The following is a 10,970-nucleotide window of genomic DNA, read 5'->3' as shown; positions in this document are numbered from 1 at the left end:
TTAAAACAAAACAAAACCCTCCAACTTTCTGCATTCTTAAGTGGTAAGACAGAAGTGGGCTGACTGACCTCTCAAGTCCCTGCCAACCCCTACTTATCTGTGGTTTCTGGACGGCAATTTCCCTATAGTCCCAACATTCTCCTCAGATGTGAACCTCCCTCTGCTCTATCTCATAGAACCAGAAAACCAGGTACCCAGAGACCCTAAAGGGGCTGGAGAATAAACTTGGCTGAAGAGGATGAAACTCTGTTGAACTGTAAGCAGCACGAAGAAACTACTGGCCTACAAGTGCAGCAGTGGGCAGAGTCCAGGTCTTCTAGCTCCCTGTCCACCAGACTGCCACCCCTGTGAGCCCAAAGCCTCTGAGGCCTCCCTGCCCTACATGTGGACACTTAGATGTGCCCTGCCCATCTCTCCCTACAGCGATGTGGGTGTCCCCCCCCACCCAGGGGGAACCCAGGGCCTCCTGAGGACACAGATCTCCCTGGATTTAGGAGTCAAACATGTAAAAGGCTCCAGTACCACAATGGTGCGCTGCCCTTTGCTCTGTGGGACAGAGACAGTGAAATCCAAGGAAGCGGGCAGTGCTCCTCATCCACAGGGATTAACACTCCTAGAATTTACTGCTGAATCTTAAAATGAAAATAAATGCAATAAATGCTTCTCATGGTGGCTCTCAGGCTCAGGAAGACCTTCCGAATCTCAAAAGAAAATTGAGAGTCTGGTGCCTCTGTAGCAGGATTTCAGGGTTTAGAAATGGGTCCAGTGCTTCCACCCCTAAAATGTGCCTGTATTTTACAAAGTCATGCCTGAGTTACCTCTACTGGGTGTATTTCTTTGGTATATAGTACTGAGATATAGACGTGTATAGCAGTAAGTGAGTGACATTTACCTGCCATTTAGAGGGCAGACAAGATGTAGGGATTACACACAGGAGGAATAAGGCCTTCTGAGAAACAAGGAGGAGGTGATGCTGCAGCTAGGACTTAAGGGAGGAATAGTAAGTAGCTAAGTAAAGTCATAAAGAGCAAAGAGAGGTTATATGACCATGGGGCATTCTGGAAAACTCTTGACCAGGGCATAGGGTATGAGGTCAAGGGTAAGCTCATGAAAGCCCTGAGTGTCATCTGACACATTTAGACTATATCTTCTAAGAATCGAGCAAGCACAGATCACTTTCCAGGTGAGCTAACTGTGACCAGAAAGAGGAGGGGGCTTGTGAGCCATACATGCCCAAAGCAGAACACGGCCTGTGTTTCTCTGTCACCCCCAGCGGGCACCAGCCCGTTCACTTACCAGCACCCTTACCACACTCAGCTGCCTGGAGAAGGTGAAAGAAGACCAGGGAAGGGCAACGAGCAGAAGATCCACCCAAGACCAGCCCAACGCAGGAGATGGCAGACAGCAGCTTGGGGGCTGGCCATGGGCCATCAGCCCCAAGTTAGAGCTGCTGGTGCCAGGCCAATATTAGAAAGGAGGGCCGTTTTGGCTCAGAAGACACTGTGCCTTGCCGGCGAGGCTTGGAGGGCAGGACTCTGGACCACAGAAGGTTTATCACACCTGGACAGGAGGAAACCCCGCCTTCACAGGCAGTGAGACTCCCCATGAGGAAGCATGGTGGTTTGGTCAGAATTGCAAGCGCTCAGGCAGCCCGGAGAGCCACCTGACTGCTTCCCCTGCTCCTAGGGGCCACAGGAGCCCTGAGAGAAACAGGCACAGAATCAACAGGAGTTGGTATAATGGCTGCCCTCGTGCCTGCTCTCTCCCTGCCCCGCCCTTTAGTAAAAGGCAACTCTCCTGATTAATTTCTGGCTGCCTGTCATTGTTCCTAACTTGTCATCAATCCCAGGGTGTGCCAGGATGCTTTATATTTATCTGCAGTTGCTTGCCTAGGCGTGCTGAGTTGGCAATCCTATTAGCAGAATTTTTTTTCATTGTGTTTGTGAAATGAAATAAAATAAAAAGGCCCTGTCTCCAGAGAGCTCTCCCTGCTTCATTTCTCTGAGCACCGTCAGGCTCTGGGGAGATCATGAGGTCTTTTCAGGGGGCCAAGGGTACACCTTTACCTTTGGTGCTGAGAAGGCCTGGGAGGACGTGTTGCTGGCTCCTCCAGCCAGGAGCAGGCAGCATCGTGGTGAGGAAGAGAGGCCTGGCTGGCCGCAGCGAAGAGGTCATGCAGCTGATGCGTGACCAAGAGGCGGCGGTGCAGGACAGGGCGGATTAAGGCGGGGAGATGCGTCCTAGTCCCCGTTCTACCCTTCCTACGTGGGGGTCTTAAGCAGGTAATTCAAGCCCTGAGGGTCACTTTCCTCATCTGCAAAGTGGGGAGAACACTTCCGGCCTCACCAGGATGAAATGAAAGCTCATATGCGTAATTCCTTGGCACAATGCCTGGTGCAGAGACATTCAGCTAATATTTCAGTCATCCCTTTTGGGGCATTACATTCTATAGTGCTGTATATTAGAGCTTGCCTTCTGATGGTGCAGGGAGACGAGGGGACCTTTTTCTGGGTCCTTTGGAGGGAATAATAAAGGTTTGGGGAAGGCTTCAAGAGCCTGAAACATACATATGACTAATGAGACCCGTGGGCAGTGAGCCTCCTGAAACTGCTCCAAGGAAGTGATTTATTGCCCAGAAGCAGCGGTGCTCCAGCATCACTGACTGGGGAGAACTCGAGAGCACTTTCCTGGGTCCCAGACCTTAGCCTTGCACTCACCATGCTCCACGTGACTAGTCTTTGTGTCAGAATTTATAAGAAGTCCATTCTTAGCTGGCCTTTGTGGCTGCCTGCCCCATCAGCACGGCGGGCCCTGTGCAAAATTCAGCCCTCTTATTCATGCTGAAGAGGGAGGGGGGAGCGAGTTCCTGCCTCAGTGCGAGGCTAGGAAACGTTTTAAGCAATTTTCGTAGAAAAAAAAACCCTCCTGCAAAGCCCCACTTGTATGTAAATCTTGGTCCAATACTGCAGTGGGGTATTACACAGTCAGTAGAAGCTGTGTGCAAAAAGGCCTGTGAAAAAAAGCAGAGTACACAGTTGTGCATACTGCATGATCCAAGCTATGTTAAAATGCATTAAAAATGTTTTAAGATAAATAAATACCTTCTTATGTCTAGCCAATGGACACAGAAGCCAATGAGGCTTTTTTTTTTTTTTTTGGTCTTCTTCCTGCTTTTCTGTGTTTTACTAATTTTTCCATGAGCATGTATCTTTATAATGATAATAAGGACAAAGAGGGACTTCCCTGATGGCGCAGTGGTTAAGAATCTGCCTGCCAATGCAGGGGACACGGGTTCGAGCCCTGGTCTGGGAACATCCCACGTGCCGCGGAGCAACTAAGCCCGTGCGCCACAACTACTGAGCCTGTGCTCTAGAGCCCACAAACCACAACTACTGAGCCCACAAGCCACAACTACTGAAGCCCGCGCACCTAGAGCCCGTGCTCCACAACAAGAAAAGCCACCGCAATGAGAAGCCCGTGCACCGCAATGAAGAGTAGCCCCCGCTCGCCGCAACTAGAGAAAGCCTGCGCGCAGCAACGAAGACTCAATGCAACCAAAAATAAATAAATTAATTAATTAAAAGAAAATAAGGACGAAGAGAATAAGGAAGAGGAGGAGGTCAAGAACTTTGAAAGTCCTCTCAAGCCTCTGTGTATTGCTGGTTCCCATTTCAAATCTCACTTTCCCTCTCTGGATACCAAGAAGTCATTGGGGAGGGGGAAGCACCATGGCAACAAGTCCATGGGCATCAGACCAGAATCTACAGCTACAGAACCTAAGGCCACTTCCCAGGCCTGCAGTGTGCTGACAACCTAGGGAATTGCACCCCCTCATGTTGACTTTCTTAGCATCTCACATGCTAGAGAAAGAAAAGATTGATGAGGCCAGTGGTTCTCCAAAGGCAATCTTACACACAAGTTTAGTACATAAAACAGGTTAAAAAGGAGCCAGACAGCTTATTAGGAGGGAGGAAAAGAGGAAGGGAGGGGGCTTCCCCTGGTGGCGCAGTGGTTGAGAGTCCGCTTGCCGATGCAGGGGACACGGGTTCGTGCCCCGGTCTGGGAAGATCCCACATGCCGTGGAGCGGCTGGGCCCGTGAGCCATGGCCGCTGAGCCTGCGTGTCCAGAGCCTGTGCTCCGCAACAGGAGAGGCCACAACAGTGAGAGGCCCGCGTACCGAAAAAAAAAAAAAAAAGAGGAAGGGAGGGAAGGAGGGAGGGAGAGACAGGGAAGCTTCAACCACCCCCCTCAGTCCCACACTCCCCACCCTCCATCCCCTGGTCCATGAGGTCCTTCTTTGGATTTCCATGGAAAGGAAACACAGCGTGAAAACCTTGTAAGGTTCAACAGGCCCATCGTGTGGAGAACAGAGACAATGTGAGAAAGGGGGAAGGATTCTATTTCTAAGTAATTGAGAAATATCTTTTTGCTGAAAATCCATTTCCATTTAAACAGCTGCATCCAGCTGTTTTAGAAACAAGCAATAAGGATGTATTTACCAAACAACTATGTCTCCTGGGAAAAGTGTAAGGTTTGATATGTGAATACATTTAAGTCTGAATTATCCAGTTGCTTCACAAGCCCTGCGATTTATGAGATTGAATAAAATCGTGATTGCTAGCAGTTGATTCAGGCTGACAACGAGTTGTTCCCAGTGAGTTCTCGGCTGGGCTTTGCGGGGAGTGGGGATGGGTCGGAATACCCTTTTAGATTTGTTTCTACCTAATTGTCTCTTGGAAGAACAGATTGCTGTGGGTGTTAGTTTCTTTTATTTATTTCTTTCTTTTTTTAAAAATAAAAAATGAGTTTGTATATTATTGGAACTCATTTGCAAATATGACCTAAAATATTAAAGGCAGGAAATGTGTTTTCTCTGCATTTGGACTATTTCACTTGGTACCTTTTCAAGGTCTAGATCCTGGTGAATGGGAAGCTCTCAGCAGCGTTCAAACACATCTGCAAATATTCGGAAAAACTCATCAACCTGCAAATGATTCAGAAAGATGATGATGATGTTGATGATGATAATGTGTGTGTAAAATATGATCAAACAAATGTGGTAAAATTTTAACATTTAGGGAATCACATTAAAGAGTATATGGGAATTCTTTGTATTATTTTTGTAACTTTCTGTAAGTACAAAATTATTTCAAAATAATAAAAGTTCAAAATAAAAAGAAAACTCATACCTGTACACTTAATATCTATGCATTTTACTGTATATAAATTACATGTCAAAGAAAAATTAAAAAGGGGGATTAGGAAGTATACATAGCAAGATCTTGATAAATGTTGAATCTGAGTGATAGGTGTATGGAGGTTCATTATACTATGCTTTCTACTTGTGAGTATGTTTGACTATTTTTATAATGCAAAACAAATTTAAAAAAATTAAAAACAGGGCTTCCCTGGTGGCGCAGTGGTTGAGAGTCCGCCTGCCGATGCAGGGGACACGGGTTCCTGCCCCGGTCCGGGAAGATCCCACATGCCGCGGAGCGGCTGGGCCCGTGAGCCATGGCCGCTGAGCCTGCGCGTCCAGAGCCTGTGCTCCGCAACAGGAGAGGCCATGGCAGTGAGAGGCCCGCATACCGCAAAAAAAGTAAATAAATAAAAATTAAAAACAACCAAATATCTGTCAAGCTCCTGGCCATGTGCCTGGCAGAGGGAGGCTCCCCCCTCTGAGAATGGCCCTATTAGGACCACCCTGCACCTTCTTGTAGGATGATCAGGGAATTATATGTCAGCCTGCTAATGCTGACATTGCCTGCGACCATGCTGGACAAAAAACGCACCCAAAGTTGATTTTCTCTGCCCTTCAACTAAATAAGGTGAAACCAACATCCAGACAATGTTGGAGAAACATGTCCTTTCTGAATACCCACCCAGGTGAATCCCTTGCCTGGGTGTCTTTCTCCTGCAGAAGCTGCACTCATGTGGCTGCAGCTACAGCAAAGCCGCAAGGAAAAGTCAGGGAAGGCAAAGGCAGAGTCATGAAAACACCTTGCAAGACAAGCAGGAACCACACTGGATCTAATTTCACCTTTGCAAGGTAAACATTTGCCTTGATGGAGACAGAGGGAAAAAGTGAGGGCTGATGACCTTTGAAGTGAATCAAGCACATCTCTTAAGAAAGCCTCCATTTTCATGAGGACGGGAGCGCTGTCCCAGGAGGGCGGAGATCTGGGTACTTTCCCATCGCATCAGTGATGATCTGTGTGACCTTGGGTGAGTCACCTCCTCCTCCCTGGGCCTCTTTCCTCCACCCACAAATGAGGGTTTGGACCAAAGGAACCTTTGAGTACAATCCAGCTTTGTGATTCTTTAAAACAAACATCGAGCCTTAGCTGGGGAAGGACCCTAGGTCAAGGAGTGAGCAGCAAATGGCCCATGGAATCCACCAAGAGTTGAGGCTTCACGTGCTTCCAGAGCCCAGGCAGAAGACAAATGAGGATGCAGGCAGGACAGAGACTGTGGGAAAGATACCTGATATGGTCAAATCTGAATTTCCCAGAGAAACTGAAAATCTAGATTTTCATATCCAACCTCCTGATTTTCAAATGATAGTAATGATTTCAAAAATTTTTACCAATGCAATGTGAGCCTAACAAAAATATCTGTGAACAGAATTAGGTCCCTGGGCTGCTAGATTGTGCCTTTGGTGTGATGTTATAGCCTCCTGGCTGGGGGCTGGATGTAGAGCCTTTTCAACATTAGGATTTGGTGTCTCCCTAACTCTCAGAGATCATTGCCTCAAAGATGAAGGCAAATTTTAATGACAAATATTTCAAACTTTTTTTTACTGTAACCTACAGTAAAAAAATCCATTTACAGTCCGTCATTGCTCACACACACGTGCACACAAATATATAAAGCTGGAAGAAAAGATTCACAGAATAAGACTGACCCCTACTACAAGTGATACTCTCTGATATTTTCTATTCTTTTTTATCTTACTTCATTTTTTTAATGCTGGTGGCAACCCATTAAACTGATTTCATGGGTCATGTTAGAAAAACATTTCTTTAGAGTTCACAGTTACTTAATTCTCATTTAGTTGTCCCTCTCACCTTATGAGGTAGAAATTAATATCATCCCCATTTTACAGAATGGAAAAATGAATCTCAAGCTTCACACACCAGATCGATTTTCTCACTTTTATTCTATTAATCAAAAAAGGAAAGAATGAGAAGAATTAGGAGACTCCAAAGGGCAAGATCAGAGAGGAAAAAGTCACAGAGTGTAAGCAATTAAGGAGGGCCTTGGGGAGAACAGAAAAATCTAACAGAAGGATTAAGCTGTATACTGTGGGACATGCAACTTAAAGGCTCCCCTTTGCCTACCTTGTGAAATCTGCAGTAAAATCTACATGGCTCCCCACACCATGGGTGTGTGACTTCTACAAGGAGGAACCATATTTGTCATCCAGATGACCCCAGCAGACTCAAAGGGGATAAGGAAGTGGCTAATGTCTAAGGTCACATTCATGAACTTGAAACTCCAACTCCCAGACTTGTAGGGATGGGTGGTTGGTGGGAAAATAGGTAGGATTCAAATTCAGATCCATTGGACTATCAAGGCTGGCCTAGGAAACCTTGTCGCTCAACTTTGCTACCTCCCAGTTCATCATTAGTGAACTGACAAAAGCTCTGTGTCTTCTCCGTAGGCAATGATCAGAGAGGACAAGAGATAGAAGCCTAGCCTAGGGATGTCAGTGGGGGAGATTTGGTTTCTTAAGACACTGATGAACTTTGCTTCTAATTGGACCAGTCAGCTGAGCCTAATACTGTTTCTAATCAAACGTTGCAGCCATCTGGTCTGGAGTAGAGAACCTGGCGACACTCTACACAGCCCAGCACAGCCCAGCACTGCCCAGCACAGCCTGGCCCTCATTTGTAGCATGTCTGTGCTGTATTCTAGGATGGCTGAGTCTATCCCCATCTCTCTGTGTCTTTTCCTTGTGTCTTCTACCTCCAGACTCCTAAAGAGAAGGAGCGGAGGTGAGTGTCTGTTTATAAAGCCCAGAGACAATGATTTCAAGCATTTGTATTGGGTGGCTTTCTGCTTTCTCTAAAATGTTTGGTGTAAGCGCAGTTGTTGAGTAATGTTTAAAGCCAAGGAGTCCTAGATTAGCATCACAAAAGTCAATGAACAAGGCAATTTCTTCCCTTGGTTTGTATTTGTGTATTATTAATGAACTACAAGGCCCCCTAGTGCAGTAAATTAGCCTAGGTAACTGGGGAGCAGTGTACAAACATTTTTTTCCCTTAATGGCCCCAAACTTTTATCTCATACAGAGAAAACTATATATAAGCACGCGAGAGCTCCCTGTTCTGGCAGCCGCCGTGGAAGCACATCGGAGCAGCTTTGATAAATATTGATGTCTGTTTATCCAAATGCCTCGGACCATGCTGGCAAGCCGCCACCCGCCCCCACCCTCGTGCAGCCCTAACTGGCAGGGCTCATTATGCAAGGAGGAGACACAGGAACCGCAGCCGCCTTTGCTGAAGGACTTTCAGCCTTTGTTTCCTGAACACACATACACACACACACACACATACACATACTCACATACAAATTAGGGGAACTAGTTGTCCTGACCTTCAAGGGTCAGGAATAAGACAAAACAAAACAAAGCCCCTATGTCCTATCTTTAATGGAAGGGCAGAAGTATATTCTCTTATGTATAAAGAGAATGGTAATTGGCAGATTCTGCTTCACTGAAATAGCTAGCTTAGGAATGTATGACTCCTACCCCAAAGTGCTGCTTTGTTACAGAATCAATGCCGTTAAGAAATACATTGTGCTACATATATGTACCAGATATGTAACATCTCCATGTTAATAACCACTCATTCAATTAGTCACAATTGAGCACAGACTATGTACAAGGCAGTGTGACCCATACCCTTCCTTTAATCTCCACTCATCTATTTCTAAGCAGCATGATTCAGCCTCAGAATGTTTGGGACTAAAGCGGAGTGTAAATTAATAAGGCGTGTGTATTCATTCCTTTGATAAGTATTTATTGAATGCTTATCATATGAATGCCAGGTGCTAGGCACAGAACAAAAACTGAAGAAGACACAGTGCCTCAAAGAGCCCAGTGGCGAGTGGGGGAGAGAGACAGGTCGGCAAAGCACTACAATGCAGGCCACGGGAGGGCCGTAGCCCGGGCTCCTGGGACACCCAGGAAGGAGTGGACCATCAGGAATGGCCAGTGACGGTTAATGTCCTGGGGAGAAGCCAGGTGCCCCTCCTAATATCCTCTGCTTTTCCCTACATTGATTCCTTCTCCTGGGGTGATAAACTTACTCCTCCAGGTGGGCTTCTCAGGAGGACTGGCAGACCTCAGACGGGCACCCCTCAAATGGGAAAATCTCAGGTCGGCATCTCCGCATGCCCCAGGAATCCCATCTTCTCCCTTTAGAGACAAAAGAAAACAAAACAGTTCCTCATTTCAGAATAAATTTTCTTTCTGACAAAATCTACTGTTTTCTGTCTGCCTAGGCTCCTGTAGACTGGGCTCCCTGATAGGCTCTAGAGGATGCTGACCCTGAGGCAGCCCTGAAGGCTCTCAACCAGGCCAGGGATGCCGGAGGCTCTAGGGAGAGCTCCCTGGGGCCAGAGGCCTGGTGGAAAGCCTCACGCAGCCTCTTGTACCTGCAGGTATGCAAAAAAGCAGAGCATAACTGCCTGATGTCTCATTGCTTCACAAGTCAGTGGGTCTGTGTGTGTACATATGTCTCTAATTTACATTTTATGGCTTTCTACCTGGATGGCATAATGAATATCTGCACACAATGTTCCCTTTACCTAGAATATCCCCCATCTCCCCACCCCTTTCAGCTTCACCTAGTTAAACACCTACTCACACTTCAGATCTCAGGGAAATGCGCCTTCCTCAGAGAAGACTTCCCTGACCCCTTGGGCTGATTGCCGGAGTTATTCATTCTCACTGTGCCAGACCCCTCTCCTCCATGACATTTGTTGTAGCTTGCAATTATGCATTCCTCTCGGTTGTTTTCTTTTCTCTCTGCCTGCCTCTCCCATGGTCATAAGCTCCATGTGGGAAGCACAAAGTCCCGCTTATTCCCCTCTGTAATCCCAGCTCTAGCTCAGGGCTCTGCGTGTACTATGCACTCAGCAAATTCTCCTTGATTACTCAATGAATTTCAAGGAATGAGTTTCTCCCCAGAACCTGTTTCTCCTGTTCTGCTACCCCTCTGCCTGGCTTGGATTTCTGTTTGGTCTGAAACTTGGCTTTTCAGATCAAAGGCATTATAGGCAAAGGCAAAATCATTCTACCTCCCAATATCTCCTGTGCCACTTGGCCTCAAGGAGCCCTTAGAAGCCAAAATACAAAATTAGTAAATAGGAATTTTTAAAAATTAAGATCTGAGTGCAAACAAGCCAACTATTTTGCCAAGAGGAGCACACACTGGTTGTTTCAGAAGGCTATCACAGATACAGATCAATAATGTTTTTGTTCCAGTAGATTAACTTCATGTTTAGAACAAGAAAAGAATCTAATGGACAGCTCTTTGCTTTTTCCCCTTCTGCGACATGATGCGCTTACGCCAGAGAGAGGAGTCTGAGGACACAGAATGTTAGAAAGCTAAGGACATTGTCTATAATGCGGGAAAGAAGACTTGGAAAGGTCAGATTCTCCCTGACCTGTCAAGCTGGTGGATCAACTGTTTATGCACTTGAAATGCAATGTGCAGACAGGTCACGTTGAAGGTGACTGTTTTGGCTGCATGTGTGAAGAACCAGAGAAAGCCAGCCTGCAGATAGAGAGAGGATGACAAGAGAGGTCAAGTGTCCATGAACAAGAGAGCCACCCTATTCCCAACTTCTTAGATCCTGGTCCATGTCCCTTATGAGGCCAGCCTGAATTCCCATCCTCGGAATCCATGATACCCCCTGTGTCTTCCTAGAAAATGCCCTCTCTCCACCTTTCTTGTTGCCA

The sequence above is a fragment of the Hyperoodon ampullatus genome (assembly GCF_949752795.1).
Source record: "Hyperoodon ampullatus genome assembly, chromosome: 1".
Taxonomy (NCBI): domain Eukaryota; kingdom Metazoa; phylum Chordata; class Mammalia; order Artiodactyla; family Ziphiidae; genus Hyperoodon; species Hyperoodon ampullatus.
This window is presented reverse-complemented; position numbering follows the sequence as displayed.